Source organism: Neomonachus schauinslandi, chromosome 4 (genome assembly GCF_002201575.2).
Source record: "Neomonachus schauinslandi chromosome 4, ASM220157v2, whole genome shotgun sequence".
In the NCBI taxonomy this organism is placed as follows: Eukaryota; Metazoa; Chordata; class Mammalia; order Carnivora; family Phocidae; genus Neomonachus; species Neomonachus schauinslandi.
The window spans coordinates 131,659,359-131,666,858 of record NC_058406.1 but is presented as its reverse complement, the minus strand read 5'-3'; positions in this window follow the sequence as shown (position 1 = coordinate 131,666,858).

Genomic DNA, 7,500 nt, shown 5'->3' with positions numbered 1-7,500 from the left:
GTGTTTTGTTCCATAGATAAGAAACATCATTTATAACCCTCATTTGTACACTAATAAACATTCTGTTATTACAGGTGGCATCCTGTTATTACAGGAACATCTTTCACAAATTATGGTATATTTTTGTCACCAATGGACGTAATTCAGCACCTAATTCGGCACACTCATCGTATACATTAGATATATTATATGTAGTCAATGGCATCAGCAGGTAAAGTCATTCCCTCTTCATTTGGACTCTCGTTTGTAGTGGGTCTTGATATCTCTGGAACTTGGCATTAATGGTCATCCTGAACCCTGAAAGCCTGATTGCAAAGCAAACCCACTTGTGGACTAAGTACCTTCTTCAATGTACTACTTCAGAACAGATACAGTTGCTTAAAAGCATGTAATAAGGTGATTCAGGTGATTTATAGGCTAGATCTTCTCTCATTTAGCAACATTTTGGAAGTGCCAATGAATTATTTTAGGAGAAAATTGTCTAATATAAAATTTATTAACCAAAATGCATCTGCTGTCATCTAATTGTGGATTTTGCAGCCAGCCGCCAGAAACAGCCTTGTGATTTTCTAATAAAGCATCTAAAAATGCATGATAAATACTTTTAAGAAAAATGAGGTCCCCGCTTGGGAGGTCTACATAAGAAACGTTGGAACCCATTTATTTTCCCTTTTCTTTTTTTTTTCATGAAATCACTATGGACCTGCTCAGTTCCCTTTTAAGAAATTCACAATTTAGGGTTCTGTCAGCAGCTCTGGGGTCTTTTGTTAGGTGCACTTAAAATGCCAGATTAAATATTAATATGTGGTTAGAGTTGTGCTATTTTGCAAGCCCTGAAACCCTATTAGTAAATCATGATCTGGTGACTGATGCAAGAAATTTCAAGGCGCCAACAGTGCAAATTGCTTTATGCCCATCAATCTGATGGATCACTAATTTTTAGCAAATTGGGCCTTTGGACTCATAGCTGTAAGCAGGTACATGTTTTCCATCAGTAGAGAACGTGGTCCACCTACTACAGCATTTTCTGCACAGAACGTGCACCCTAACAAGCAGACTTTCTTTTTTGAGTATTTACTAACAATCTTTGCATGAGCAATGCTGTACTTCAAAAGATACTTTTAGTTGTGTTGCAAAGTGCCCCCCCCCCACTGTCCCGCCAAATAATAGGAGTTTTCCTAGGCTTCCAGAAATATTTTAAAGGAAAATAAAGGAGAGGAGAAGTTGATATGAGAAGAGGGATAGACCAGCCCCTTTAGCGATCTTTTAAAATGAGAAATTATGAGCTAACATGTAATTCTCGAGAGTTTCAACAGTACCTCTTAAGCCCTGGTGAGTAAGAAGATAAGAGCAACCCACGTAAGACTAGGGAGAAGACTTTGAAAACTAAAAGAGTAGGAATAATGAAGTTGCCCGAAAGCACCTTCTCACTTCTTTCTGAAAATATGTCTACATAACATGCGACTACCCTTGAAAAGTGAGAGACTTTTCAACACACGGCTCATTTCTCAAATGTGGTCAAAAAATCACTATATGATGCTTTGATAATCCAGGAGGGAAAACATCTTTATTGGTGATATTTGTTTCACACAGATGGGCCTTGACTCCTAAATCCTTGTGATATGAATTAACATATTTCATTATAGTATTTACCAATTATAAAGCATTTTCCTCTGAATAGATACTCTCCAAGCTTATGTTGGGTTCTGCTTTACCATCTGTCCTTTTTTTTTTTTTTTCTTTCATTTCTACAGACCATTCTACAGTACAGACACAACAATGAATTTAAAGGGATGAACATGAAGGACTATCAGCTTCTCCTCTCTCCTCTCCCTCATTGTTATTATTATTATTAATTTAGAAATAAGTAGAGTTCAAAAGTCAAAGCCAAGATTTAGGCAATAGATGCCTTTAGTCATAGTTTAACTCAGTGTTTCACCAAATTTTCATGTCTAAGAATATAAAACTCATTATTATAAGTTATTTTAAATTATTGAGGTCAAGTTTTTATCCATAAAATTAGTCAGCTTACTACATAATAATGGTTACATTCTACATAAGATTCATTCACACTCATGCACATGCACACAAACACACACACACACACATTGTTTCTTTTTTCCCATAGCCCCAAAACCCAAAGTTATGACAATCACACACTCAAAGCATTACATAATCGTGCTTATTTAACCTAGGAATGGGCCAGTTGGAAATGAGGTGCTATTCTCTGGGTAGATAGCTCAAAATAACTTTTCTTCCCTACCCCTTAAGATTTATTTATTTAGAGAGAGAGAAAGAGAGAGAGAGCTAGAGGGGCACAGGGAGAGGGAGAGAGAGAGAATCTTAAGCCGGCGCTAAGGCCCACATGGAGCCCAATGCAGTGCTATTTCATGACCCTGAGATCATGACCTGAGCCGAAATGAAGAGTTGGACACTTAACTGACTGAGCCACCCAGGTGCCGCTCGAAACACCTTTACTGTGTTCTTCTCCCCAACTTCTCGCTTTGGCTTCAATTATTCTCTCCACCTCCCATCCTCCCTTATAAATAAAGAGATGCATGAACTCTGGTTGCTGTTGTTCTCTATAGCTCTGATTCTTCTCACCATACCATGAAAGATGATATCTTGTCTTTACATTCTTCCCCGTGTCCTCTAAATGTTTGATTTTCCAAGATAGAGGAAAAAAATAAGAGAACATTACTGCCACAACAGACCCATACTAAAACAATTTAAAACGAAATGTTTAGCATTCTCAGCACCAACTGCATTAGGTACTCTTGTTTCTTGCTCCAATACCACCCTGTGATTCCCCTTAATAATCTGGGACTTGGGCTTGCTACTTTAATTATTTTCAATGACTGTTTTTTTATCAGACATGAGGAGAGGAGCGTTGTCTATCTCATTCATTAAACACAGTTCCTGATGTGTGGCAATTTGTTCATCAACTATTTGTGAGCAAATATATGAATGAATGAATAGTTCTGAGAACAGAATTAATAACTTAATTTTGGAAGAAAAGTTATATATGCTTCAGAGGAATGGCAGGTCGTGCTAAAGCATAAATTTCTCTAACTGACATTTTAGTTTGCTGCTCTTATTGACATAAAATTTTAACGTGATGTTTCAGTGGAGAAAAACATGAGAACTCAACTTTGAGATAATCAGTTGATAGGATGTTTCCCTTGAATTGTAGGGTGTAAATGCTCAAGGAAACGCTCTACCTAACTGCACATCCATCAACTAGCAGATAAATGGTTAGATCAGGAATTCCTTAAGTTGTCATTTACCACAAAAATGCTATGTTTTATTTGTCCACACAGCTGGCCTGAAGACTGTGTAAGGGTGTAAGCTAAGCTGCAATAACAAAGGGATCCAAATATCGTGGTTCCAACATTTGAAGGATTATTCCTCATGGAACAGTCCAGATAAGAGGAGGCAATCCAGGGTACGCAGACAGCTCCGAATAAGTCTATAAAGGCTCCCTGTTTCTTTCTATCTTCTTGCTCTAACATTTTCAGTTTAAAATAGGTCTGTATTCCAAATGATGGGAAGGTGTAAAAAGAGGAAGGAAGAACAAGGTTTTTAATTGCATGGTCACAGCTACTATAAGGGACACCTCAAAATGTAGTCTTTAGGTTTGTGTGCATGTGCAGCTACTAGGAAGAAAAAGAGAATAAAGACCAGGAGGGAGATTAGCAATATCGATTTCAAGGACTTCTCTCAAAGTGCCTTCTGTTTTCTGACCCCTGACTCCCAATAGTTTTTCCTTAGAGCTGTTTAAATTCCAGCTCTATTTGGCCTTAGAAGTCACTCTACTTCTGTGTGTTAGTTTCCTCTTTGGCAAAAAAAAAGGGTGGGGGGTTGAACTTAACTATTACAAAATTTTATTGTCACTAAAATTCTGTGATTTTTTTTTTGTTTTACAAGTAAAAGAAATAAAAAAAATGTGTTAACTATACAGACCCCAAATAATTTTACAGAAGCATAAAATTGTCCCCCAATTTAAAATATAGTATTGAGCAACTTTACAATGTTTTATGACAAATTTATTCTCAAAATTCATAAAAAGTTCGTCAATAAATCTTTTTTATAATCTTCAAGAGCTCTGATTCTTCATTTCTTAATATTGAAGTTATTTTAGGACATATTTTCTGTAAAGGACCCATCATGACGACAGTAATTGTACCAAATTACTAAGTCAAGAGCCAAAAGGCCCTTCCAACCTGATTATGGTGAGTAGGGATAAAAAGAGGTGATGAGAGGGGTACAAGACTCATTTGATAAATATTTGGGTATCTTCTTTATATGAGATAATATATAAATTATATTGAAAGACACAATAAAGACCAAATCACACTCTTCATGCATAATAAGTTTATAGTCACCTGGGCTCACGAAGGTTTGTGATATTTGTTATAATAATCAAATGAAACATGTTCTAGGATATTTTAGCAGAAGAAAGATACCTGCGGACAGTTTGATAGTAAGAAGGGCAACCAGTGTAGAGGTGAGACCTGGGATTCAGACTTGCATTTACCCTCTTGGGGGAGACTAACTTATTCCATGTGCTGAAAGAGAAGTTCAGTTTGGTGGACAGGAACATTTTGGTGTTCAAATTTTATGGCACTTTCCAGTTGTGGTGCGTATAAAGTAAGGAAATTTACAGAATGAGGTTTCAGGAATACCAGTTGTGAGTTAGGAAGTCCAGGCTAGTAATACATTTTCTTTAGAAATTGCACAAACTCAAACTCATAACCTTAGAATCAGAATCAAAGTTCTAATCTCTGGAAAAGAGATTGGCAAGATTTAGGTAAGAGTCCCAGTCTTGGTGGGGATTGGAGTATTCAACAAGTTAATAGCAGTGATTCAGAAATGGAGAGCAAGGTAAATGGGATTAGAATTCAGAAAATTAGGTTAGTAGGGAAAGATTGTGAAATATTAGATGAAATAGTTTGGGATTTTGTTATTTAAGAAATGCAGAATTATTTCAATGTTTGGTTTTGTTCTTAGCTGGAGAATAACATTATCAGAGCTGCATTTTTAGGAAAAATAATTTATTAGAGGTGATTTGGAAAAGGCTGAGGCCAATGTAGGAAAATTCATTCATTTCATACATTTCCTATTGAGCAATTACTTTATGCTATATGTAGTGTTTTACACTGGGGATTCAGAGAAGTAACTAAGTACGCAATTAGATGAAGGCTCAGAGAGAATTTACAGTTGACCTACACTAGCATGTTGGCAAGGAAAATAAATACAGGAGAAAAAAACAGAAGCAGAATCTTCAATACTGCATTTTTGAATGGGAAGTGTGAAGTTCAGAATATAAATGAAATGTTGAGCTTGAATGACTGAGATGATATTAATTTCATTAAGAAAAATAGAAAATATAGAAGTTATTTGGGGTTGGGATGATCAGGAGACATACTGAACTTAATCTACAGGTGAGGAAATTATACAGAGAATTTTTAACAGGCATTAGAACTTAAGGATCTGGAATTTGGTAAAGAGGCCTGGAGAGGAAACAGTAATATAATTAAGCATCATGTATAAAGGCAAACGTTAAAACCATGGGCATGTATCAGAAGACAGGCAAGGCACACTTAACAGAGAAGGTGAAAGAAGAGAATGTAACCATTCATTCATTCATTCAACAAATAAATATTGGATGCATATGAAAAATAGAGCAGGAGGGAATTTAAAGAAAGCAGGAGGTTTACATAGCAAATGCTGCCAAGGGGATGAAAGCTTGGGAAAGATAATGAGTTGTACTAGAAAATAATGGACTATTTTAAAGTAGGTATTCTGGTCAGTAGGAGAGAAAGCTAATTCATAATGAGATTTTAAAAAAGGAAAATTAAGAAAATGAAGACAACCAGCTAGAATACATTTTTTTTCACAAATTGTTTGAAGAATCTAAGAAGCTTTCATTTAACAGGCTAAAAAAAAGTTCATGGCTAAGGAAAGATAGAAAGTAGCTTGAGTGAGTCAATAAGGGCAATTTAGAGTTGAGGTTCGGGGGGAATCTTTTGTATGTGAGAAAAGTACCCTGCTCTCAAACATTAATTTTATAAAGACTGTCTTCATAATTTGTAAGTTACTTTCCTTTTCAAAGCAAAGCAACACTGTAAGTCCTTGACCCTATTGAAGAGGATGTTCATGAGTCAAGTGGATGCTTCTATCTTGAGGATAGGGTCTGGTGTGTAACTCTAGCCAACGGCCTCAGAGTTGCGGGGCTTCTAGTCAAATTCTGTCATTGGATCCCTATGAAAAGTAAATACCTCTAATCAACCTTTGGGATAAAGAGATTCCCGCTTTGGCAGTAAAGAAATATATTATGAGTTTTTTTTTAGGTTGCAACTAGTTTCTACCTGATCTAAAAAGTCACCTTGCACCTATGTAAAGAGGATTATTTATATAATTATCTGGATATAAGTCCCCGTCAACCACTATATATAATTATTTCATGGCATTCAAATTCAGCACAGAAACATCAAGACCTAAGTACAAATATTATTATTATAATGGGTTTTCATTTCCAGAGGTCTTCAGGGGAAGGGATTAATTTTGCTGCTTTATTGTACACACAGCAAAGCACACAGAGTCATGTTACAATGCCTCTGCCTTGAAAATTGCATTTGAATTTAATAAGAAAGGCACTTTTTAAAACAATTTTATAATTTTAGATACATTAACTGCAATTCTCTCCATCTTGCTTTGCTAACAGGTTTTGAGGCCTTTCATTTGGATAACACTGAATCTTGTCAATTTTAGAAGGAAAATGTTTTGTACACTTTCTTAAAATTCTTTTTTCATCCTTTCTTTGATGGTTTTTAGATTGCGCATCTAGGTCAGTCTGCAAGTGCTCTGTATCATGGAATTTCGGAGGAGTAATTTTTAGTTTAACAACACAGAGAATTAAGTATGACAGAGAACTGACTTAGTATTTGAATTGCAGTTTTCATCAACATGTATTTCTTAAAGCTCAAGTAATAGGTAAAGTTTAGTGCTATTCTTGAATCAGTTTCAGCCCATGGAGTTTAAGGTTTTTTTTTAAGGGGTTATTTAACTAGAATGTCAAATTGATCTTGCAACTGTAAGAAATGTCTATTTGACATATGTGAACCAGAATACTTATTCCATGAAGCATTGAGCTCAGAAAAGGTCTTTCTTAAAGGGATTGTCTATCTTTGCAGAGCAAAGACAACTTCTTGTAAAGCTGCTAGTCTCTATGAAGTAACATGATAGGACACCAAATCAACCTGTAGGTTGATTATATAATTAAGAAAGATCAGGCTTTGCATCTATAAATTGATGTTAACCAAAAAATATATGTACATGTCTATTTCCCTATTTGAATCAAACTGGTTATTTTATGTCGAGTTGAAAGATTTTTAATCCCTTTTTTTACCCATTGTGCTATTAAATCTAAATTGGGTATTTTCTTTCATTTTCTTTCTTTCTTTCTTTCTTTCTTTCTTTCTTTCTTTCTTTCTTTCT